The sequence below is a fragment of the Micrasema longulum genome, unplaced genomic scaffold (assembly GCF_059751315.1).
Source record: "Micrasema longulum isolate JH-2025_06_02 unplaced genomic scaffold, ASM5975131v1 h1tg001425l, whole genome shotgun sequence".
NCBI lineage: Eukaryota > Metazoa > Arthropoda > Insecta > Trichoptera > Brachycentridae > Micrasema > Micrasema longulum.
In genome coordinates, this window is record NW_028278611.1 from 123,435 (window position 1) to 150,990 (window position 27,556).

Here is a 27,556-nt window from a genome sequence, read left to right on the forward strand (position 1 = left end):
ATTTGCTAATTAATGTTGATAAATCGAAAATGATGGTTTTTGGAAGGGATGAAAATATAACTAAATTTGAGATCAGTGTGAACGGAGATATTCTGAATCAGGTAGAAGAATTTGTGCATCTGGGAAGTATGTTAACTAGGAATAGAAAGACCTAGAAAGATATTGAAAGGAGGGTGAGTGCCGGGAACAGGATGAACGGTGGACTGAAATATACTTTGGCAAACAAATGTTTATCGCAGGAGGCTAAACTAGCAGTTAACAATGGAGTTATCGTGCCAACTCTAATGTATGGAAGCAAAGTATGGAATTAGAAAAAATATGATGAAAGTAGGTTAATTGCTGTCCAAATACGATCCCTCGGGCAAATGTGTGGTAAAGCGATGTATGATAGCTGCATAAATGTCGAGATCCGTGAACTGTGTAAGGCTGAGATATGCATTATCGACCGAATCAAGAAAGGGGTGCTGCGTTGGTTTGGACGTGTAGAGCGAATGGGCAACGAAAAAACAGTTAAAAGAATCTACGATGCGAATGTTGATTGATGCAGAAAACGAGGAAGGCTGACAAAGATATGGCACGATCAAGTCCATCAAATACTTGAAGAAGGACATGTCAAAAGTAGGAATAATCGGCGTGCGTGCATGAGAATATGTATGAATGTAAAGGAAGCGAGGTCTGTATGCAAAGATAGAGTGATATGGCGTACTATCCTTTCTGCCTACCCCACGGGGAAACGGCGTGATGGTTTGTTTGTTTGTTTGTTTTTAGAATTACTCTGCAATAAAATAAATAGAAGGTTGTATTTATTCAACCACAGATATCTGTACCTCGGTGACCTTTGCCAAATGAAAATTTCTTCAAAGTAACCAATAAAAATTAACGATGCGATTAGAACAATTTGAATTTCACACCGAAAAAGACAAAAAATAAAATACTAGATTCAAAAATAGAACTAACAATATGTGTGAGTATTTGTGTAAATGAACAATAATCGAAACTAGCCTCTTTATGGAAAGAGGGGAATAAAAGGAGAGGAAAAGAGGAGAGACTAAGGATGAGAAAGATGTTCACGTAACCATGATTTGAACAGCGGTGGAAATTGAAACTAGGACAGAGAAACTGAAGCAATCTTCGATAGTGGATCGGAGATGATCCCTCATTTTAGTCGCATTGACACTATACAAGTTAGAGAAGAAGGTGAAATTATAGATTGAAATAATGAGGTTGCTTTCAGGTTTAAAACGAAAAGCAAAACTTTAAGCAGATATGAATTTACATTATTCACAAAGGTGTATTGGAGCGTAATATTGTCCATAAAGTTACTGGGTTGTTATTAAATAATGATGATTAAAATCTACATCAAAAGAAATATTGAGTTTTCTTTTTTCCAGGAATCAGCTATCTACTCACAAGATTTTGAAACCCACTGAAACTCTCAGACATCTTCGCACCTGGGTCCAACATATTAAATATTTTTGATCCCATGACAAAAGAATGCCTTTGTTGAAAGGATGAACTGCAAGCTGGTTTTCTAAAATTAATATTGGTTAGAGTACGCAAAAGGATGTTTTGATGTGTTCTCTATTTTATTGAAAGTATCTGTAATAAAAAGTTCTCGGCACGGGTAATAATTAATAAATAAGTTGGCAAGAACCACACTGACATATAGCTGCCTTACAGTCAGATAATTTTTATACATTTTCAGGAATCTTTTCAGTACTATTCGGTGCTCTTATTAAAACATTTTTTGCATCCAATTTTCCGTAGCACATTTAGGTACAATGGTGAATGTTACACAGCGTGTAAAGTGGCCACTTACCAGCCAATGCCAGGTTATAAGCCCTGTAAATGTCTAGACTTCCGTCTTTCTTTCTTTCTCAAAAATGTTTTCCCTCTGTGTCGCAACGATTTTAGGTCTAAATTACTCCCTAACTAGGAAATAAAGCCTATCTGCAAACATTTTGACATACTCAAAACATTGTTGAATTAACTTTTAATAAATCAAAATAATTACCTTTGACCTTGTTTGTTTTACACCTATTACAAATCGACTAAGATGGGCGGGTATAAAATTAGAACGAGTGTAATTTCCCCGTAAAAGGAAAGGCAATAATCAACTTCCTGAACAGTTAAACCTTGTACTTAACGACCCTTTGGTATTCCCGACCTAACTAAAAATTCTTTACTGCGAAGAATTTTCGCGCCACCATACAATGTGAAAATTAACTGCTTTGTAAATGCGGCCCAGCATAATACTTAAGGTATTCGCTGTAATCAGAGGGTTTTTAACCATTAGCAATGTCCACAAATTCGTAATAAAATTACGTTTTCTTTTTAAAATATAGGTTAAATTTGTTTAGTCTTGTGGTCCCTGTACCGGCAACAGCCAAGAAAATAGAGCAATAGACAACATACACGACAGGTTGGCAACCCAGAGGATCAGTGACGTAGCTAAAAATATAAAAACACCGATTCACTGATCGTTGCCTCTCATCTCTACCTTTGCAGCTTGCCGCCTATAACCAAGATCCAAGATCTTCGCTCTACAAATTATTTTCAACCGCGTAGTCAAAATATATAAATTTTAACTTCAAAAACGAATCTAGTTAATTTAATTGTATTTCGTTTAATCCATAACCAATAGTGTTCAAAACTCATGTAACTACCGTCTTTCATTTAATTATAAAGTGTAAGGTGACCTTTTGAAGAGCTAAGTGGGGCCACGCGTGAATGTTGGATGTAAGATTGCAATTAACTTCCTACACCACATTTTAGCCTCTGACGCTGGACTAAAAACATCTACGCGTAGCGTATACAAGCTGATAGACCTACCTACTGGGCTAGTGGTAGAGTTGACATTAGCATATTGCTAATGAGTTATCTTTACCACAATTAGTGACCCAGACAACTGCCCCCCCACAGTCCGATACAAAGAGCACGATATTGAAAATAGGTTAAGTGCTAGGAGCATATTCGTAAATACCCGATGCGTTATCGGCTTGAGATTATTCGGAATCTACCTGAAGTAGCAACTGGCGGGAATCAAAACCACAAAGCCAGTTTCACTATTAGTCGTTTTACCAACTGCGCCACGCCACCTGTCAATTTGACAATACAGGATTTTTTTATACAGGAATTTCATTACTTTTTACCTTGCTTATAATATACAAGGTTTATATTTCAAAAAGAGGATTTTTCTGCTATTACATGTAGCAATATCAAAAATCACTCGCAAACGAGGGAAAGTGCATAAAAAGTGGAGCTATATATTTTATGTGCATGCGTCTTTGTTGAGATTTCTATCTATGAGAAAATCTCAAATCTAGTACAAATAATGTAGGACATTCGAATACTTCAGAGTACCTAGTTAACACAAAATTCTAAAAGAGTTCGTCCGTATATAGTGGAAACGAGAGAGTAATATTATGATAGCATTCGATTTTGATAAATTTATGGAATACGAACGAACTTACGAAACGAAGATATTAAATGCCAAAGGTCTGAATAGATTTCCGTTCACGTCCAGTAGTTTTACGCTGTCTTCACAAAGGTCGTACAAATCGACACGACACGGAAAAATTAAGGTTGATTTATTTTAATTTATACAATTTTTTTATCATTTTTTTTGTTTCATTAGCTACTCTCAGTTAAAAACTCTGTAAAAAAGAAAACGAATGGAAATTAGTAGTGACCGACCGAAACAAGATTTTAAGCCGAAACCGAAGTTCGGCTTCTTTTCTCGTTTCTGTCGAAACATAATTTCGGCTTTTGTTCTAGTTTTGGCCGAATCTGAAACTTATTTTTATAAGTTAAAAGCCGCTTTAAAACGTATAAAACTTTTTTGCGTTTTTATTTTTAAACATTACGATTTTATAAAAAAAGTTATTAAATAACATACCCAATAAAACAAACGGCTAAATTAATTTGCTAAATCTTATGTTTTACAAATAACTTATATATTATGACAGTTCTTCAATATACGCTAAAGGAACATAAACTTATTAACTCTAAAAAAATTACAAAAATGTAAATATGAAAAACATTAAAAGTACTGACTATCGTCAACAAATCACAAAATTAGTCTAGTTTTTATTTTTTATGTTAAATGATTGCAATACAATAACTAATTACATCACAATAACAATAATCAAATATCTCTAATTGTGCTTACTTTCCAGTTGAGAACAGTCAAACGTAATCCAAAACATCCCGACCACAGGTTTCGGCTGAGCCGAAGTTTCCGCCAATTTTTCACCGAAACTGAAACTTCGGTCTGTCTCTACAGATTAATTGGCGTACATGATAAAATTAGGGTAGATTTTAAATGTATAATTTGTTTTCTTCATTATTTCACCATCCGCACTAAGTGTTGCATAAATACGTTAAGACGTAAAGGTAAAGAGATCAGTGTTACGCTTCAGGTTTAGCCTGGGGACTTACTGCAGTGAAAAGTCACACATCAAACAAGCATCTCACGTCGATCTTGCTGGGAATTGAACGTAGAATCTAGGGCATGGCAGGCAAAAGCATTAACCAGTATACCATGGGGCCAACTAATTTCTAGTAGATTTCCTTTTGCAGGATTTCTACCTGAGATTTGCTTATGTTTCAAATATACTTGTACAGAATTTTGGTTGTATTTCATAAAAAAAAAAATATTTTTCATTCCGTCTGGACACGGGAATTTCAAAATGAATCAAGCCAACCGATCGACTAAATACATTAAAAAATATTGAAAGACAACAGCAAACAATTAATTTACTGAATTAAAAAATAATCATTTCAAAGCCAACATGAACATGACCACAATACCAAAGAAAAAGTAAAAATCAGACTCCCATTTAGAAAAAGGCAAAGTCACAAAATTTAATTTTATTAAAGGCAGTAAAATATATTTGTATTTTTTTATTTATTAATTACATTATACATACATTTGTTAAGGACAGAGACACAGTTTATATCGACACAATCAGGAACGACCCATGTCTGTGAACTTGCTCTGACTCGCTAGAAAATCCGTGTTGAGTCGGGGCACTTGTAATGCATTCATAACCATTTATTCACCCACATATATACATATATATTCGCACATACATATTTATATTATATTTTTCACATACATATTTATTAATTTATTTATATACGGCATTTCTGCCATTTACATATATGTGGTATAAAGAGTGCTTAAAAATATTTTTTTTCATTTTAAATCGAGTATGAAATATTAATATACTCGTACTGTACACATTATTAATTACTTGAAATACATATATATATTTTAAATAACAAAATACATTAATCAATCAAATTATAACTATTCCTACCCAATCTTCTGAAGATGATTTGCTTTTTTTGATAAGAATATGTTGGTCACTTTATATTGAGTTTAAGTTTGTGTTTATACACATCATTGATACTTTTTGAGATGGGTAAATAATTTTTGAAGAAGCAAAAAACAAAATTTAAACAGAAGAGTAAGAAATATGCGTTTAATAACTTATAAATGAAATAAATATATATTACAATAAAATAAATAAAACAACTTTGTTTTTAACCACTAATTTTTATTTTTCACCGACCGGTTTCAAAGCAAACAAGCTTCTTTGTCAAGGTTTACGTAACTGATGAATTGATTCCTTTTTATTTTATTTCCATCATGTTCACTAAATACTACATGTGGATCCAATAAATCAAGTGTTTTTTTTCTTACACGGGTGGTAATCTGATATCATTATAAATATTTATTATAATTATAAATTATTTATTATTAGAGCATACATAAGAATATGTTTATGTGCGCCCTATTTCAAGATTCAAAATAAAAAATAAAAACGAATTCCCTCTAGCTATTTTTACCGTGCGGTCTGAAATTGTACGATCCGTCTGAAACAGGCCATATACATCAAGAAAACATTCTGGGTATATCGGTGACAGAGAATCTTTTACGAAATTCAATCTTTTCAAACCATTTTTGCTGAGTTCATGTATTTTTACGGGCACATTGTTTCGATATAGTTACAGTATATAATATTCGTAACCTTGTCTTATGATGGGTTTTCGAAACTACAAAATCGATCCGAAGCTCGTAACATTTCATTTCTGTAATACTTATAAAATATAATGTTTGTGTTTGAAAATAAATTGTTGTTTGTAACGATAAGCCTATAACCTTTCTTTTTCGATAAAATCATATAGGAGTTTAGAAATGTTTGCTTCGAAGGTAAAAATATTGGACATCTGCATGTAAAAATTATGTATAAACATGATCATACTTAATTATTACAGTGTTTCATGATCATCTGTTAAATGAAGGCATACAATAAAAATATTTCAGCTACATTTCAACAAATATTTAATTTTGATCTTGCCAGGAATCGAAATTGGGGCCTCAAATTCCAGATAAGCAGCCTTAATGAGCTCTCTGGTAGCCAAGAAGATAATCAAGAAGTGCATAGTATAATAATAAAAATTGATTCTAAAAAATGTGTTCTCAAGAAATTTCTATAAAAAAATGCAATATTTTTAAAAGTTTACATAAATTCTTAAGATGTTATGAACTAACTAAATAAATCATAAATAAATCATGCGTACGTAGCTGTATTGAAGAAAAGAGAGAAGTGAATTCTTTACTGACTGATATAAAACTTCTTTCATCCGATTTTTTTTTATTAAAAAAATAACTACGCAATATTTGAAAATGCGTACTGTCAATGTTTGTACAAGTACTTGTTAAGAAGTTATTAGGGAGTCATTAAACGTTGTTTAATTTAATTAAAATAAATTAAAAATAGTATTAAAGTAAAAAATAAACATTTTCGTATCCTTAAAAATATTGTTTTGATTTGTATAATACCTACATAAAAATAACACAAATAAATAAAGACTTTCATAATTAGGTAATACATATATACTTACAAAAATATAATGAAATCTATGAAAATATCTGTACAGTTTTGTAAATACAGCTCGCTTGGATGAATTTTGAAAAACCCGAACACGGCAGTTTGTTTACGGTATAAAGTTTGCTTGCTGTAAGTCCAACAAAACGAAAAAAAACCTCTTAATTTGTTGCAAAAGGGAGGGAAAAATTTTTTGAGGAGGGAATATGGAAGTCTAGGCATTTACAGGGAACCTAAATGCATTTTCAAAATACAAAATGCCATAAGATTAATATGAACTAACTAAAGAAAATTTTTAAAAAATACGTGAAAAATATATATAGGGTGACCAACTGTCCTGTATTGTACAGGGTGTCCCGTTTTTAAGCGATGATTTTGGCCGTGTCCCGTATTTTAATAATTAGTATACGGGAACATACATTGTCCCGTATTTTTGTACTTGACACCGGGCTTTAACATAATTATGTAATTAACTCATTTCAAATGTCATATATTGACACGAGTATCTTTGTTTCCTCATAAAAAATACACATGGAATAATACGAAATAATTTATTTTAGTTGTTTATATTTAGAAGAATTTTTTTTTTTTTGGTTGATATGTATTTTATTTAATATCATAAACATGTTCATAACAAATGTGGTGTCACGTATTCCTGTAGTTTTAGATTACTTGTGATGTAAAATGAGCATATAGAGTTAGTCACCCTATATCTGGTGCTAATCAATCTATTTTTGTGTTCCCAAATGTGTAATTTTGCAATTATTCAATTTTCTAATAGTAACTTTTGTGTTTATGCCCTAAAGTCCAGAATGTGTTGATAAGTAAATTCGTCAAACAACTTGGAGTATTTTACGGTAGATCTTTTCGATTTTCGTAGATGTCTTCGTCATAAACAAAGTGTGGGATGATAAAGGACTGGCATACCAAAGCTCAAAATGTAATATATAGATCGTGTTTTTTAATATATTGTACACCAATATATTACAACAGGCGTGAAGAACATTTTGCAGGAGGAAATATAGAAGTCTAGGCATCCACAAGGCTTATGACCTATCATTGGCTGGTTTAAGTGGCCAGTTTACTCACTGTGTAACATTCACCATTGCCTGTATTCAAACATTTACATTACTTCGGCTCTTATTTCTGTTGACTTTTGTGAAGTTAAATAGCTGAAACCTTTATTGTTGCGGGTGAGATTCATTTGATTGAATTATTTCACCTACATACTAGGCATCGCCTGGACATATTTCATATGGTTATTGTATTGTTATTGCATTGTATAATGTAAACCATTATTTTATTGTCCTAGTTTATTTTTGCTACAAGTATTTATGTTTTATTTATTAAGTTTCTTGTGTAAATCGTCGGGTTGTTAACCAATATTTTCAAGTTTTGGGTACTTTTAACGTTAACAACTCATGCCATATCAACAATTAAACCGAAAAAGCAAGTTGCATTCACCATTGAGAAAAACCTTTTTTTGTTGTGTTAAAAATATACCAATTTTTTAAAATTACTTTTAAAACAAAGATTATTTGATACGAATATGTTTCTTTTTTGAGTTACGCCGAGTGTGTTGAATTTGTTCTTGAAACAAATCCAATATACACGGTATCAACCAAAAAAGAAACATATTGATAACAGTGACCGTGAAAACCTTCGTACCTATTATTTGATACCGGTTATAACGACATCTTATTTTTCGAAAATTTGTATTCACCAACTTGTCCCAGAGACCCGACAATATCTTTCTTCGTGTTTGTGTTGTAAACGGCTAAGATAGTAAATATTTTGTATAAAATAATATCATACTCGTATATTGCAGTATAACACCAGATAAGATTAAAACATCAAATGAGAGCAGCGGTTTTTCTTTGACATATAATTGCATGGCTATTTTTTTTTTTTTAATGTTCACGTTGTTTATTTATTGTTCCGCCAATAAATAGCCGCTTAAGATTCGTGTTTAGTCTATAAATAACATGTTTGGTTTAATATAATAATAGATACATGTTTTTGGGATGACAAAAGTTTTACATAACATTGGAGAGTGGTTATGAAGAGACAAGCAACAGTTGGAAAGGGGTAGTAGTATCGCAACGGAAGTTTCGCTACAGCCTGTATACGGTGCTCAAAAATTTACTTGTTAGTTTTTTAAAAAAAGGTCAAATGCCAAAAACCAAAAAATGGATGTTTTATTGAGAAATGAGTATGGAAGATACAACATTTACTAGTGTTATAATATGTCAACGGTCACTTAACATGCTGAATAATACTCATGATTCTTCTAACATATAAAAAAGTGTTTTTTTTTATATTTCTTCCATCTATTTTCCGGTGTCCTATTATCGTATACTAGCTACTTAAGACCAGGTTACAAGTTTTTAAAAAAAATTCAAATGAATCTTTAAAAAACTCTTAAAGCCGTCACAATAGATCTACATATACATACGTAGCAGTGATGCCAGGAGCCTATTTAGCAACAACCTCCATCAATACTAATGACTCCTCGAACTATAAAATCTAGTAATGAGGAGGTTCAGTGGTTTTTTGTTTTTTTTTTTATTTGTTATTAGACTCAAACTAAGCCAAAAATACTATTCGGAAGAACTTGTGACGAGTTGAAAGTAGTTAATTTAAATGTTTTTTTTTGTATATTTTTGAGAAACTTTGCCGTACAATTAATTTAATGCTTTAATTTTTACCGCATATAAGAAAACATTTTACGTCCGTTTTTCCGTAGCACTGAACTTCTTTACTGTCTACAGTTTTTTTTAAATAATTTTCTCTATGTTCAGGCAGATAAAGAATACCTACAATTCTGTTTGTGAAATAGAACCAAACATTGGACAAATGGTTTCGACTCGATGGCTGCTCGTAGGTAAAAATCTTGAATGAGGAAATCGAGTGGATATAAGTATTCCTTGTTGTGTAGTGGTCGGTGCGTTCGATAATCATTTGACTTAATCAGGCTTGATGGTAAAAAAAAACGCTATACGTACTACATTTAAGATGCACGTATAGTAAGAGTTTTTATGTGTTTATAGAATTTAAGAGATAAGATTATGTATATACATTAGATTATTATTGATTGATTAGGTGTTTATTTTGTAGAACTTCATATTTAACATAACAATGTTCAATGTTCAGTAACTCAAATCAGAGTTTGATTTCTAATATTATAAGTTTATGTAAATAAGAACTTAACTATAAGCACCTGCTGACGAGCTGCATTTTATGCAGTTTAGTTGGACTTGATAATTTATATGTTAATTTTTGTATGCTTTTAAAAAATAAAAAAATAAAAAATTATGTTTCGTGTCAATCTTGTCAAAAATTATTAATTGTTTGGAAGTTATTGTTTTCATCAACAAAATCAATTATTTTATATTACTTCAAAGATGTACTTCGATTAAAAATAATGTCGAAATGATAAGAAGTGCGAGTTTTTATTTTTATTTTTAAAAAATTGGGAACAACTGTATTACAAACTTTCATAAAAAAAACTTTTCTTTAACACTTTAAGTCTATTTTATTGAAAAATAAAATAAAATAATATTATAGATCAGATACGAAAAACCTTTTTTAAAAAAGAACATGGTGGTACGTACAGGTAATGAACGATACACAGTCCGTAAAGCAACTAATTGCTTGAATCAATGACACGTCATAAGCCCTATAGATGCTAGACTTCCGTTTAACTATCTTAAACACGTTTTTTATAGCTGATGAAATATGTGTTTATCTTGATAACTTGCTACAATGTTAAATCTAGTGTTTGTCTACAATGATCTAGATATACTCAAAATAAAGCAAACCAGTTTTTATTTTACATTTCAGAGATTTAAGTAATTACAAAATTAACAATATTTTGAGTACGCTCAAATGTTTATACACAAAGGCTGGATTAAACATATAAACGGAAATGGAGAACATTTTTGAAAAGAAAATATGGATGTCTGGTGGGTGAAATAATTCAACCCGATAAATCTCACCCACTTCAATAACGGTATTTTTATGTATATGATTACTCAAACCACCCAGTTGGGTCATACTTCTCTACATAATGATTATTAACTTACATTAAATACATACCTTTATCTTGTTCGGTTGAAAAGAGACTTGCTTTTCAAGAAGTCAAACAAAAAATCAATATTACTTCGTTCAAATTTAGTTTTTAATTTTCGTAGCTGGTTTGTCGAGGCAAATTTTTTTGTCCACCGTATATATGCACGCCTCCAATAGAAGCTTATCATTAGGTACGATAGAACACTAGAACAAAGCGGTAACTCTTCTGTCACAGCGGAACTGGAGTTAATTCAACAGAAGCAACGGGTGGATGACAGCCCCCGCTTTATGGGGTACCCCATACCTAAACAGGTAAACGTGACCGGGCCGGTACACTTGGGAATCCTAATATCTAACCACCATAACATAAAATGACATAATTTATTTTAGCCGGGATAAAGAACTTTGCTAAAAAAGGAATGTGGCGTTTGGCAACGCGGAACATTTTTTGGCTGTCGTGTCGTCTACTCATCTAACATGACGTAGACACATCTAGTAGTCACTTCTTGCCCAGTTCCTGTGCCCTGCCGACGTCAGCGTCGCGGTCCGTTCATCAGCGGTCTCCCATTTCTCGTATTGAATTTAATATTGGATTAAGTACCTACGATATTTGAACTAGTATTATTTATTCAACTTTCAATTAGTATTTATAAACTTACATAATCACGTGAGTTCCTTTTTATTTTATATTATTTTATTCAAATAAACGACACTTGGTGCACTTTATATGTAAAGAGAAAAATACTTTACTGAATACTTATACAAGTAAGCCTAAGTAGTAGTAGAACATTACCATATAAACCGTAAATTATTAACAGATTTAAATGCTTTTAAACGGTTTAGTAATCCTGTCATGTAATTGATTATTCGTCCAATTAATTCAATCGCAACTTGACACGAATTCATTTTTCCATTTCTTGAATCCAATCAAGTGCACATTACCTAGGTTTTTTTGGGTTATCTTCTTTCTAGACATAAATGATTTTTGGTTTTATTATTTTTAAATACTTTTTATTTATTCTTTTAATACTAGAATTGACTTATTTTATAAAATCTATAATATGCATATTACTCTTCGAATTTTACACGAATAATCTTTTTTTAATTGTAATATACTTTGTACTAGTTTTTCAACTGTTTGTGTATTGCAGTACCCGCTCAATTGATCTGGAATAGAATTATTATTTAGATTCCTTTTTACTTAAAAAGACGCGTCACTCCCTTCTAAAAAAAGTTCGCAATCTATTCATATTGAGATAACTTTGAATGTAAATTTAGGGTTTTACATTCATATTGTACTAGAAAAAAATGCATACAAAAAACTTCGCACAAAACATACTAAAGATAATATAGATTCTCGAAATAAATCTAATGTTTTCAGTCATATACCTCTTCATTATACAATGAAGACGGTAAAATGATATCTCGACAATAGTTTAACCATCGTCAAACCACTATCCACACCCGATGGCGCATAATGCATCGCATACAACATTTATAAAATACATTCTTAAATAATAAATAGTATTTATAATATTAGATATAATAATAAACACCAAATCAATCAATAAATAGTATCATTATATATTGTATGATTGTATTTTGCACAATAATGTCTGCCTTAAAACAGGTCTTACCTAGTTAGGCAGCCTACACATAATCTAAAGAAATTTACTACCTAAAACATATAGTAGATAAAATAAAATAAAAATGTTAATAAACCGTGATTATTATTATTCATTCAACAAATGCTGAGTATTTAACATGTTTTATTTCAGTTAGTCGTGCATCATTTATGTAAGCATCTATTTTATGTCATTTTTCAAGATTCAAATGGATAATATTACATTTTAAATTTGTTTAAACAAGTAAATATATGTTTTTCCATTTAGTCAACATAGTAAGGTCTTCGTTTATGCCATTGTTTGTTTTTGTCTTTATCTGTTATTAGTTTCATTTTATGTTTTTTTTCGTTTGTTTATGTATATTCGCTGTATTACTGTTGATATCACAATAAATAAAATAAAAATATCCTGGGTTTGATTTCAGAGAGGGTCAACATGAAATATTTGCCGACAAGGTGGCTTTACACTGGAATATTTTATTGTCTCTGGACTGGCACTTGAAATGTAAGACTGATCACCTTCCTGTAATGGAAGATCGAGATACGCTGCATTTACTTTGATAGTATAGTGCCCTATGCACCATAAGGTACGGATAAGGGTTTGACAATGAAAAGGATGGATAATGTATATTACGCAGTGTGTAAATTGGTTGGCATCGTGGCGTAGTGGTAAACGTGTATGCCTACCATGCAAGAGGTCTCGGGTTCGATTCCCGACATGTTTGACATTAAATATTTATTTAAAAAGGTACTTTACAGTAGAATATAACATAGTCCCTAAACTGGTACCTGAACCGCAAGACTGAGCATCTTACCTTCATGTAACAAAAACGATAAAAATACACGGTGATTGGTGTATCAATGCAGTTCCCTATGCATCATTAGGTGTGGAAAGGAATGATAATTATGAAATTGGTTACTTTAACTAGTTAAATATTTGAATCTCCTTAAAACTTTAAAAAATATTTTATTAATTTATTTTTTATTCATACAATACAAACACCTTACAAAAAAATATAATAATAACGTATCCTAAACTCTGCAAATAATGTTACGTAATATTTTTAGTAAATGTTTTCGTGCTCTGTTTAGTAGAATAAGTGTGCTTTTTCTTTAGTGGTTCGTTTAATCAAAAAGCTTCTTAGCAATTGAAAGGCGTAATTTGCGAAAACCTGTACCAACTATCATGAATGTAAATATAAAGAATTCTCCCGCACTCAATACCTTTATTTTTTTAAGCTCGTATTACATGAGAGAAAATGGCTCAAGGTCTTTTTTGTGCAAGATTTAATCAGATGAATATTAAGTCGTGACATACACGAATTGATGAAATCTGCAGTCAAATTCAAAAAAATTAGATCACGTCCTATTTTTCAACAATTATTTAAACCAAGATCTACACCTCCATCCTACGCCTGTTATATAATTATTACAGCAAATAAAACGGCCTCTGGATCTGGCACAAGAATTATTTTACAAGAAACTGCACAAGGTTTTGCGCTAGATCTTGTACCATTTTCTGACTTTTTTCATTTTTTTTTCACATAAACAAAATTGGATGTTTTTTAACTTTACACACTTGTGATACAACTTATTAAATAAATAGAAGCAAAAAAATTCTGAAATGAATTTGTTTTTATCGTATTCGAAAGAATGAAAGATTACATTTTGTTTTTTAGTTTTCTTATTTTTATTTATTTGTTAATATATTTTATTTGTTAATATAACTAAGCCAAATGTTTTTATGTGTCGTATTATTTTTGATTTTTTTTTGCACCACATCAGGCCAAAAGACCCAATTACAGTGGTGAATTACATCACAAAACACCCAGACTTCAGAAAAATCACATTTAATTTTTCTGTTCTCGCCGGGAATCGAACCCGGAACATTCCGCGTGTGAGTTTAACTCCTTGATTACTACACCACGGAGGCCACAGGTATGATTTTTTTAAGTTTAATTTTTTATAGCGTAGCGCATTTGTCTGTTAATTTTTGGCCCCATTTTACAACAAATCCAGCGTTATTTGTGCGTGTTCTTAAAGAGTTGTTTCCATGGACCATAGATCTAACGTTGTCTCATAAGTATAAATCCAATGGTATCAAATCACAGGATCGTGGAGGCCAATTTTTTTTATGAAAGTAATGTTTTCGTCAACTTGTCACACAGTAAATTCATGGTTTCACGAAGAGCCGTATATATTTGGCGAACTGAGTTCAGATTTTAAAATAAATTTCCACAATTTACTAGTGTTGGTTGTTCGAGTGTAAGGCGTTTTTTTGTCTGCTCGACAAGAGACAATATAACCAATCGAAAGTTCTATCTAAAAACACCCGTTATTTGAATGTTATGTACCTATAAATGGTCGGCTGAATAAAAAATAAACTTTGGTTTTTGAAATAGAACCAGATCCCTGGACTAGTTTTTTCGACTCTCATTTACAAATGCCGTAAAAGAAATCGAATTAGGGGTAGATCGCCTCTTACAGGAGTAGGAAAATATCATATACTACGAATACAATAAAAATATATGAAATTAAAAAAAATAAAATAATTTATTGTATTTTCAAAATCAATAAAAAAAATTTTCGTACATAAAATTTTAAAATACATATTTTTTAAAATACGTAACTAAAAAATGCGACATGTTTGGCCTTGATAGTTGTGACATCAAGATTCGTGACAATGTTATAAAGAAATTTGAATGTTCAGGAACAAATAAAAATATAAACAAATAAACATTTTAATTTTAACTTTTAATTTCAACTCTTGACTTTTTTATTCATATGGACATCTACTACCTGCATCTAATTAATTAATGTTGGTTGTGAATTTTTACCAAGAAACAAAAATGTTCATGGAAGCAAAGAGAGGATAGAAGAAAGTATAGTTGGAGCTAAACAATGTCTTCTCCCTTTTATGTACTTTTCATTTAATATTTATGTATGTATATTTACATATTTTTTTTTTTTTTTTATTATTTAATTATTTTTCCCCTCTCCTCCTGAGTTCATAATAAATTAATGTGAAATCTGTAATTGGTCTTACTTTTGTTAATTGTTTTTTTGTACCTTGTATTTATATGAAGAATGTATGATTTCCTTCATAAATAAAAGAATCGTGACATATTAGGGGCGTGGCAATAGAACTAAGAAGAGTCCAGAAACGACTAAAATACTCTTAAAAGAGTAGTTTTACGTGTTGACTCATTGGTTTCTTTGTAGATGTCGCTCAGTACGCAACTCCCGATTCGAATTTAATTATGCCGTGTTCTGTCGTTTTAAAGTGTAGAAATACCGCTGGGATCTTAAAGAAAGAGGATGGTAAAGAATTTCACATTTCATGTGAAATTAGCAAATGCATGTGTCAATAGCAAATACATTACTTAACAATTTAATTATTTTTTCATCTGTCAGATTGTCGAAAAAATCAAAATGGTCATTTCGTTAGTGTTGCCAGGGTAGTAATTTTGTTTACCCTGCTTTGCTCATCTAATGAAAAATTAGACCTCGGATTAAACAACTCTGTGGTGGACATTTGACCGACATTATCTTCAAAACATCAAATATTTTTTAACATGATATAAAAATATCCGTTTTATGTAAAATGAAATTTGTTTTATATTTTAAATTCAAAGTTTATTAATTCAATTACTCTTATTGAATGACCCTTTACTTATCTACTCTGTTGTGTCAATCAATATTTTCGCGTTCACAATAAAATTTTAGAGATATTATCTTTTTTTTTTACCTTATCATTAGCAACTACCAAAGCAATAGTAGTCTTTATCACGCTCATAGAAAGAGAGACAGATTCCGTGTGATGTCATACCATGCGCTTATTCACAGATACTACACAATGCGTTCATGTAAATTTTGCGAACGCGCCAGCATTAAATAAACGACCAGTACATGGCCCAGCAGCACAATCACAGATGACTATCGACGTGCTAATTAGCGGCGTGATAACAATTTTTCACCGTGGTTGTTTATCGTACGCGCGGTCACAATGAAACATCCGTAGAAGTTATCGATCGGGATTATTATATTTTTTTAATATTGTCATACTTCAACTTGATGCTTGGCAACACCTAATATTAAATGTCAAAAATCAAAATATATACGTTTTGCAACGCATAATCAATCACATATTTGAATTTTACCCTCGTAAATATGGAGAATATTCCTAAACTGTAAGTCAAATAATTTAGTTTTATTTTTTTATTCACAATTTATCATGCTATTTATTTGTTTTTAATCAAATTGAGAAAGCTATTAAACGAAACAATTGTTGAAGGCGTTTGGCGTTTTGCAACGCGACCGCGATTACTTCAGCGTGTTCATAATTGTTCGTTGTGATCGCTCAAATACTTAGCACGTTTTTTAGCACGTCGAAAGTCATTTGTGATTGAGCTCCAGGCAAACGTACAGCATCTGCTTAACATATTATTTATTAATCCTCAGAATGTCATTTGATTTTTTTTCTAAAGATTTCGGGAAAATTTGTGATAAACATAATATGCATAATATACATTGTACATAATATTACTATGATATTTTTACATTAACAGCATCAATTACAAAGAAAATATTTCCTTCGATAGTTATTTTAAAACGATTTGTTTCCAGCTCACGTTGTAAAGCCAATACTGCGGCATCAGCAAAACATTGTTAAACATTGTATACTATAATTCCCAAAACGGTATTTATGTAAAGCGTTTCTTTCGCGGTAAATGTAAAACGTGCATTTCCTTTTCGAATTACTCATTCACCGAAGCCATGGGAAAATAGCATAAAATTGAGATAAATACTATTTAGTGAATGTTTAGAAAATAGACTATATACGAGTACGTAAATATTATTTTGAATTTTATCTACGTGAAACAAAACAATTGTTTGTTGGAAGTAGAATTGCCATCTTGGGAGTAAAAACAAATCGTACTTCTAAAGAAAAATAATAAAAGTGTATCGGAAAAGAGACAGGAAAAGTAATGTTTTCTAATGGAGATTTAAAATGCTTTTATTCAAAAAACTTTGAAACGTAAGATATTATTTTGTTACCTTCTATAAAAACATAATTTTGTCCTTTAAAATCGATTTAAATAACTGCTCGCCTTTACTGAGTGTTTGCCTTAATTTATCTTACAGGGTGGTATATAGTTCTCTATCAATTCAGATTACATCCGAAGATAAACGGGTCTTACACGCTGTTATATATTTTTTTAATGAAAAGTGCTTCGAAGAAAACACAAATACGTATTATGTCACAAACTTACGTGAGTAAAAATCCACGTTTATAAAAAATCACACAATACGTTCTTGGTGACAGGAATTTGAAGATTTCAACTGAATTTCATAATCAACAATCGATCTTACAGAATCACATACATAAAATAATAACTCGGTAGTGAAAATATTGTTATTATTTTTTAAAAAACCCTTATTCGAACCCATTTAGATGCTAATTGGTGTTTTCTTGATGCACCAGATCAATTTAAATATAATATGAAATCGTTTTTCTCAAAAACCATAACGATAAACCATTTCATTAAATTTTGTTGGCTCTTCCGCTCTTCTGCATATCATAAAAGATTGTGCATACTAATTTTGCCTATTTGATGATGCCAGGTCAAGTACTCGCTTACTGTCGGCTCACAAGAAAATGCACCCAGATAGCAAAAACTAGGACAAAGCAAAAAGATATAGGCATAACCTGGAATTCAGGTAAAATGATGATTTTAAACATACTTTGCTATCCTATCAAGGTATAACTTTCATATTATGAGTACAGTACATATAAAAAAAGCATTATTATTATACATGATTTGTTTAGTAAAAAACAAAATTGTGTCGTTTTTTTAACAAATCATTAATTTTGCCTCCTAACTGGAAACATTTCTTGGAAATTAAAAAAATATAAAAATATTCAAAAAATTATAACTTCACTTTTGTTCCCTTAGATTAATTCTATAAAATTGTAAAAATTTATCAACATTATAAGATTATGCTAATATTACATACTTTTATGTTTTTTTGGCTATGAGTTTTATCTTCCTAAATGTATTTAACATTAAGTATCTGTTTTCAGTTAAATAGGCACTATCAGATTTTTGGTGGATTTTTCGTGATAGTGATTATATCAATTGATATTTAAAGTTTAATTAATAAATTATCTGTTACGAAAAAGTAAGGGGATCAATCTGTAAACTCAAATATATTAAATTAAAAAAGAATACAAAAAAAATATTCAGCAAAGTTTTTTTGAAAAAACTAATAATGTCTCAATGGGTTTGTAAAATATTTCAGTCTAATTTTACAGTAATGTCTGTGCAATTCTAGTATTTATACATGAACAGGGAGTAATATAATTAATAGTAAAAACAAGCGAGTACAAACAAGTAATATAAAATAAAATAAAAATAATAATAAAATATATATTTGCGTTTTTATGATTGACCCAAATACTTATTTTTAAGGCCATTTTCGACGAGCTGTAAATAACTCACTATTAGAAAATGGAAAAAAGTTGGAGTAGAGTGGGATTCGAACCATGAACCATTGATCCGTGAGTCCGAGACACTAGCCACAGGACCACACCAGATTTTAGTTTAGATTGTGCTAAATTATTTAAGGAAAGTTTTCGTTTGGTGAAATACGAAGACATCGATTCTTCAGTTTAATTATTGATTATTTTTATGGAAACAAATGTCATTATCATTCCCTTGCCGCACTTAACGGTGCATAGGGCACTGTATTGTGACAATAACGGCAGCAAATCTTGATTATTTTTTGGTACATTGAAGTAAGATGATCAGTCGTATGCTTCAGGTGCCAGTCCAGGGACTGAAATATTCTAACATAAAAACGCCTTTTTTAAATAAACATTTCGGGAATTGAACCCGAGACCTCTTGCATGGTAGGAAAAAACGCTGCCCATTCAACCAAGAAAAGACATTAACGTGAACCTAATCAATCAAAAACAATATAAGTACTTTGCAAAAAAAAATACATACGAAAAAATAAATAATCGATTGATCAAAACATTATTTTATCTATCTATGCATGTTATGTTTGAACTTATGTATGCTAATTCACATATGTCGTGATGTGTATGAAATAAATAAAGGGATTGTTTATCCATTTGTGGAGTGAACTAAGTATGAGCGTTTAAATTATATATTTTGTTACAAAAGGTAATTTATTTAGTGTAACAATAATGACTGATTATACAAAAATCGTTGTAGTCTATAATTTTCCAAATTTAAATCTAAATCGTCAACAGATAATAAAGACAATACGAAAACTTTGCAAGCAACTACTGTTTCTTAAAAAAATACTATTTATTGTATTAAAAAGAGATAGCGATATTTTATCATTATTTGACCCTTTTTTTACTAACTAGCTGAGGAGTATTATGGCACGTTGGAAAGAGTCGTCGATGACTGTAAAGAATGGAACAGGTAATGTTTGCAAATAAATCTCAAGAAGTTAAAAAAGAAGAAGAAAAAAATACAAATCAATAAAAGAGTCATTTATACTCGTTTTTTTCTTCTTTTTTTATCGTTTATTAAGGCCACAAAAATCAACACCACAAACATATCAAAACAACAGATCAGGAAAATAATCTCATGTTTAAAAATGTTATTTTAGTTTTTTTCTTTTAAAAAATACAATTTATAACATTTCTTAATTTAAATTTAAACAAAAAAGTTTCAAACTTTTTGCCAAGCTCTTTCTTGTGCCATTTTTAATATATTTACAAGTTTTTAACAATTATTTTTTAATACTTACGCACCCACACGCACATGTACCCTCTCCCTCATTCATTTACGCATACATACATTCACATACACATGAATACAAACGTCACACACATACAATTACGTAAACTCTTTTCTTATATATTATGTGTCATTAGATTTACAGTGGATTTTTTTAATTGGCTTTAGTATTGTTGATATTTTTCTACTTATTTTGTTTATGTTATAGCTGTAAAAATCCCAAACAAAATAAAATAAATATATAAAATAAATTCCAACAAGAGCCTAAAATTGTTTATTAGGTATGTCAAAACCGTCAAAAGAGGGTGAGCGGGTGGGAGTGTGTGTATGTGAGAGAGAGTATGATACAAACTATAATGATGTAAGTAGGGATGTGGTTTAGAGTTTAGTCACAATATTATTTTTAAAAGATGTTCCAGAGTCTAGTAATATGTCAATGTCCAGAGTGTCCATTTGATTGTATAAGGTCAGGGCACGATTGATGGGTGAAATTGGCAATTTTGCATTTGTATTGGATTTAGACATGTGAAAAAGTTTGGTGTGTCTTGTCGACCTAGGTGAGATATTCGAATTAATCTGATTTGGAGATGAGGAGAGCTGATTTGGGCAGTCAATTTGGCCATTTAGTAATTTATGCATAAATTAAAGGTCGGCAAGTGATCGTCGTGATGTTAAATTAAGTCATTATTTTATGTATTTTAAATATCAGACCACAAAGTTAGAGATTCAACAAGCTCGTATTATTTGTTCTTTATTATTTTAATTGTAATTTTGAAAAAATCTTATTATTTAATAAAAAAGATAAGCTCTTTCGATTTTCATAATCGATCAAGAAATATTTTGAATCCCTGAACCTTTTTCAAACTTTGTTCGACATAATGTAAAACACTTTTTTGAAATGACAAGCGATGGGTAATAGTGTGAAATATGATAGGTAACATCTGTGAAGGAAAATGTCTAGTAGAAAGAAAGATTAATGGTAAATAATATTATGAAATGGAGCGCGCCATCTACGGGGATATCTAAAATTACGAACAAACACAATTTGATTTAAAATATTGGAATAAACATGACAAGATGTTACCTACTTTAAAAAGTTATTTTAAGGTTCTTTAAAAGGTTTTTTAATTCAGCAGGTTTAACAAAATTTAGTAACCAAAAAGGCCAAACTTAAAAAACACATGGTGAGATTTAAAAAAAATTAAAATGTCCATGACCATTTTTAGTTTAATATTACTTGTTGATACCAAATTAATTTGAAATGTTATGAAAAAAGGATTGGGTTTTATATAAAAATATAAAATAACTAAATATACGCTTATTACTTTAACAATACAATAATTTAAAAACACAATATTTAATAACCTGTAACCGGTTTCATCACTTAAACGACATGACGAGTCAATTGAAAATTCACAAAAGGTTGTTTTAGGGTTTATGTGTTTGTATATTGTGCTGATTATTAACATCACTGTGTTTGGTTAATTCAAGTAATGGTTTTTGTTAAAAAAATTCATGGATAACAAAGAGAAATTAAAAAGGATTGAGATTGATATAATTTTCGAAAAGGTGATAAACTAATATTATTATCAATAAAATATCACAACAGATCATCAAATAATAATTATTCAATATGAAAATTTATCAGAATGTGATGTTTGGTCTCCTGAAATAATATTATTCGATATTTATCCACATTTAATATATTCCGTATATTTAGGCCCCTTTATGCCAGAAAAAATAACATGAATGTATTCAGGAGTGAAAATTCTCGAAGTACAAAGTTTCCGATGAAATATTCTTTCTGTTCTGACAGGGTAGTAATTGTGCCGTTATCACTGTTCAGAACACGCAACCCTTGAATACACAATGAAGGATTATTGAAATATTAATTCATTCACAATGTTCTTACGTGCGTGATTTATTTATAGCGCTCGAGGTTTTTCTTTTTACAGGATTAGAATGTTTGATTAGATTTTTTTAGTGTAAATTCAACCCTTCTGATGTTGAAGAATGACATTACTTTTCAAAATGTCCGTTTGTTTTTGTGTAGGCGTAAAGTAGATTCAAGTCGTAAGGGTGATAAATAATGTCTTGCCACGAAGTCAATATTTCTCTTTTTTTACAACACTTAACTACTTTTTTAAAAAATTCTTTAATACTGTAGGCATTTTTAATTAAAAAATCCTAAAATTAAATTTATTTGTTTTTTTTTTTTTTTTTAATTTTATTTATAAACCCGTACAGATAACATAAATTTATTATATTGATTATATTGTACGTAATTTATTAAATTTACTTGGGCGGCTCAGCTTAATTTTTTTTTCTTGAAAACTATGTTTGTTTAAGCATACTGTGTTAAGATTTTTTATATAACCCATTGATCGTTTATGTACTTATATATTTTTAGAATATTTGATTAAAAACAGTAAAATTTTCTTTAGGTCTATCACTAGGTTCCGTTCAATCTTTACCTTTATATTATTAATAAGGAGTTATTCTTACAGTTTAACCTTTTCAAGCATGCAAACCCTATTGATAAAAATAAGAGTAGTTGATTAAATAACTTATGGCGACAAATTAAAATTCCATTCTAGTCCTTCAGTTAACGTTGGAAAAACAACAAGAAATTTAGTTTATAGTGTTAAAGAACATACGAGGTGTGTTCAAAATTACAATTTTTTCGAATTTTCAAATCATCTTATCAATTTTAATCATGATTTTAATTAAAATGCAGGAGCTAAAATCTTATATAAAAATAATAAAAGGTTAAAAGTAAATAATATGGAAATATTTCACATTAGGAAAGCTTTAAAAAATAATGTTCTTTCGATCAATAATCGAACTACCTTTCAATATAGCCCGTTATACGATATGCTTTATTGTGATGGTCACCCTATACCTATTAAGCTCAAGCCCCCCCCCCCCCCTCTTCTTATAACTACTTCTCTCACAACATAAAATGTATTCATAACCTAATCAGTGCATGTAAGGGTTGCTTATAAGAATGCATGTCGAGTTGGATTTATATTTTTGTGTAACAACTGTGGTGAAGGTGTAAAGTGGGTTTTACATGTTGGTTTAATTGCTGTCCTGACGTTTATATCACGAGTACGTTTCAAAACCGGTAGACATTGAAAAATCGGTAAGTGGTAAGGGTTTCAGTACGTAATTTGACAGTATTAACAAAAAAGAAACATTTCATCTGTAAAAAGATTTTGGAGAACATGTGGATAAATAGAATAATAACTATTACAAATTAATATAGTTTAAGATAAATAATAGCAGCGTAATGTAGTGGTTGGTGCATTTACCTACCATGCTTGAAATCCCGGGTTCGATACTGATAGGATGGGTGTGGAATAATGGCTTTAAATGTGATTGTACACTGGAATACTTCGTCCTTGGATAAGCACCTGAAGCATAAGACTGATATCAACGTCCCTTCTATCTATTAAAACTGATCCTAATACGCTGCATTTGGAATAGTAATACAGTGTTGTATGCACCACGGGGTGGAGATAGGGAAATAACGATAAAAGTTCACAACCATGTAATTGATAACACGTGTAAATTTAAGTTAGTTTTAGTCCCGACGATAAGGTAGTATCTTCGAAATCTACTGAAATAATATTAAAGCTCAAATTTATACACAGGAAAGTGTGAGGATAATTTTTCACAAAATTAAAAACCTATGAATTTATTTTGTATATACTCGTACATTCATAATATTAGGTAAACGGGACAAAACAATTAAAAAGTTACCATTTTGCTTTGCGAAATTCATAACGAATACTTTTTCAGTTAAAAATGTGTTGAAATCTCATTAACGCCTCGAGGGAGGCTCAAAATAATACGGTGTGAGGACGTGGTTGATTAAATTTCAGAGCAGTTATAAAATTTTAATTAAAATTATTTGATGCTTACTTCATTTCAAAAGATTCAGACATTAAAATCTATTCCACGAAATTATAATTCAATCATATGTGTTTATAAGAGTCACGAACTTTTTGGCAATGTATTTTTATTGGTCAATATTACAACAGAGCGGGAGACCATTTTTAAGAAGGAAAATAGTTTTAAATATTATAAATCTAGAAATTGCGGATCTGATTTTTACCTGTCATTGATCTGCGTATTTTGTTTCAAGTATCAATCTTTTATTTGGTTTATTTTTACAAACTTACATGAGGCGCCTCGGCGGAATTAGTAAGACAGAGCTTATTGTGAAATTAGAGTCGCTGGTTCGATTTCCACCAGTCAAAAAAAAAACTCAAGAAGTATTTTTTTTTTCAATTAATCTGGGTATTGTGGTGTATTTTTAATTAGCTTATACTTTAGAAGCCTGTCAACAGGTGAAAATAAGAGGATATAGATTGAAGTTATGAAAAATATACCACAACACAAAGATTAATGGAGAAAATAATAATTTTTTGATTTTTTCTCGCAAATAGCGATTATCGAACTCGTGACGCCAGTTTTACAGTTGGCCATCTAACCAACTGCGCTACGGCGCCTGTAACATTTTTCACAGATATTTCGACATTTTCAATTCAACAAATTTATACGAATTTTTTATCTCTATCGATTAATAAAAGAACCCTTTCGTATCTTAATCAATAAATCTTCTATTCCGGTCCAAAATTCATAAGCCTAGATTCATTATAAATATATCGGAAACTTGTTTAAGATCCACCCTCTAAATTTCTAAAAATAGTAAGACATTCCACTGCTTAGATATTTACACGGCCTTAAAAAATACTTTAACGAGAACCCTTGACCATTTTCAGCACTTAGTAGTAGCCTTGACTAAACTCGAAGATTAGGTACTATATTTCAATATTTGCTATACTTGCAAGAGAACGCGTACAATTGAGATAATCTACAATCTGAGAGGTTTGTGATGCTCAAGATGTGGTCAGATGGGGGCGACAGCGTCGACAATTCTGGCACCAACGTGTACTGAGAACGAATCCCACAAAAGTCCCAAACATAGCTCTGCATGAAATACCAGATGGACATCGTCCACCAGGGAGACCCTCAAATTGTTGGAAAGATATAAGTTCAGCGTCATAAGAGGATAGTTTTGTTATAATAGACTCTCGAGTCTACAGGAAGTTAATGAAGAAAAATTTAGATAAAAACTGGTTTTATTAAATAATCCATCGCTATCAAAGAAACGTTTATCTTAACGCATTTATATTTAGGTGCATTTTTATAAATGTTTATATGTCATTTTATTATTTGTGCTTTACGAAAATTACTCTTATATGTCGTTATTTAAAAAAAAATTAATTGTCATTCATTCTTAACGAGTTGTTAATAACTGACCATTAAAACGTGGGAATCAAGTTAGGGTAGAGTGGGGTTCGAACCTTGAACCCCTAATTCATGAGTCCGCTACACTAGTCACGGGACCACAACCCCATTTTCATTACTTTATTATTCCTTATATTTTTAATAACCGTCATTCTATATTCCCCTGAAAAGTATGTACAGTTTATTTGTTCAAATCTCATATTCCCTTCCAAGAAATATTTTCTATTACTGTTGTAATATAAAATTCACTCACTGTTATATAAAACACATCAGTATTATATATGTATTGAATATCCTTTTATATTATACAGTTACAAGCAACATCCCTCGGTTCATGACGGAAATGTGATATTTAAAAACCTTATTACTTGTTCTTCTGTTTATCAATTTCAGATACCTACTTCAAACAAAGAATTCTTTGAAACTTGAGACATCTAATGGAAGAATCTGAAAAACCATTGTCAGTACCATTTGATAGGAATCCGTCTAAGTAGATTCGAAAATAATTGATTTTGTATCGATTTCAGTGGAATTATATTAAAAGTATACGAAATAATATATTTTCTAGCATCTACGGACATCACTAGATTCCAGGAGTTCTCATCACCAGCCAGCAGTCTTTCCTCTACAAATCAATATCGTGTCTTTAAGTTCCGTCGAATACAGTTAAAATATTATCATCGACGAGTTTCCATGAAAAAAAAATGCAGCTTGCGCGAAAGGTTTTTAAAGCATCCGCACCACGTGTCCACACTACGTCCATCATGCATTTAGATATTTGCTGCAGGAGCTTGCTGCCTCCGTTCTCAGGATTCTATTTAAGTTATAAAATTTTACCATCTCATGCCTAATATTTTTCTCAAACTTTTTACTGTCAAACCTTTCAATAAATGTTATTAAATATTGGTATATTCCCACCTACAGACTTTTCAACGTCTACCGGTATTTTACGTCCCGAAACTAATTAGATATGTATATTAAAGTCAGTAAATTTTATTTATTTTAAGTTATTTATTTAGTTAGTTATTTAGTTATTTATTTATTTATTTTTAAGTATTTGATTAATGTAAAAATTGTATTTGGTTGTATTATTGTATTTTTATTTGTAATTAATAAAAATAAATAAATGATAAAAATAATTTACAAGTATTTACTAACATCTTACATTTATCGTTTTATGATACTTTGAACCGTATCCAAACGAACGGTCATTTGGAGTACTATTATTTTATTTATAATAGTCATAACTCTCTAGAAAGGTCCTTTTACTCTATCGCATAGAACAAATAAAAGCGTTCCAAATTTTTGGTTTGATTTTAGTTTGGTTTTCAGTTTAACAACAAACGTGCTACGGACTGTTTCGGTTAGCTCTTGCTATTTTTTAACCTAAGTTTCTGCCGCCCGTTGTATTGCTGTAATATGTGACTAACTTCGTACTAAATAATCATAGAATGGTGTTTCTCCGTATGGGCGACTCAATTATCATGTTTAGATTTTTTATTTATTTATTTATGCTTTATTAAGTTAGTTCATAACATCTTCAGAACTAAAATAAGCTTTTAATAACATTACAACTTTTTTTATCGAAATTTCTCAAAAACGTATTTTTTAAAATTAATTTTAAATGTTTCGTTTTTTTCTATCTCCTTTATTCCTTCGGGTAACTCATTGTACACCTTCAATCCCTTGTACAGTGAGTTTTGAGATTCTGATTTTCTCCTCATTGGTAATCTTATATTTTTTTTATCCCTTGTTTCATATGTATGACATTGTCGGTTAAATTGTATTATTGTTTTTATTTTATTAATCCCCTTAATTATTTTATGCATAAAAATTGCTACATTATATTTAATTAACTAATCTAC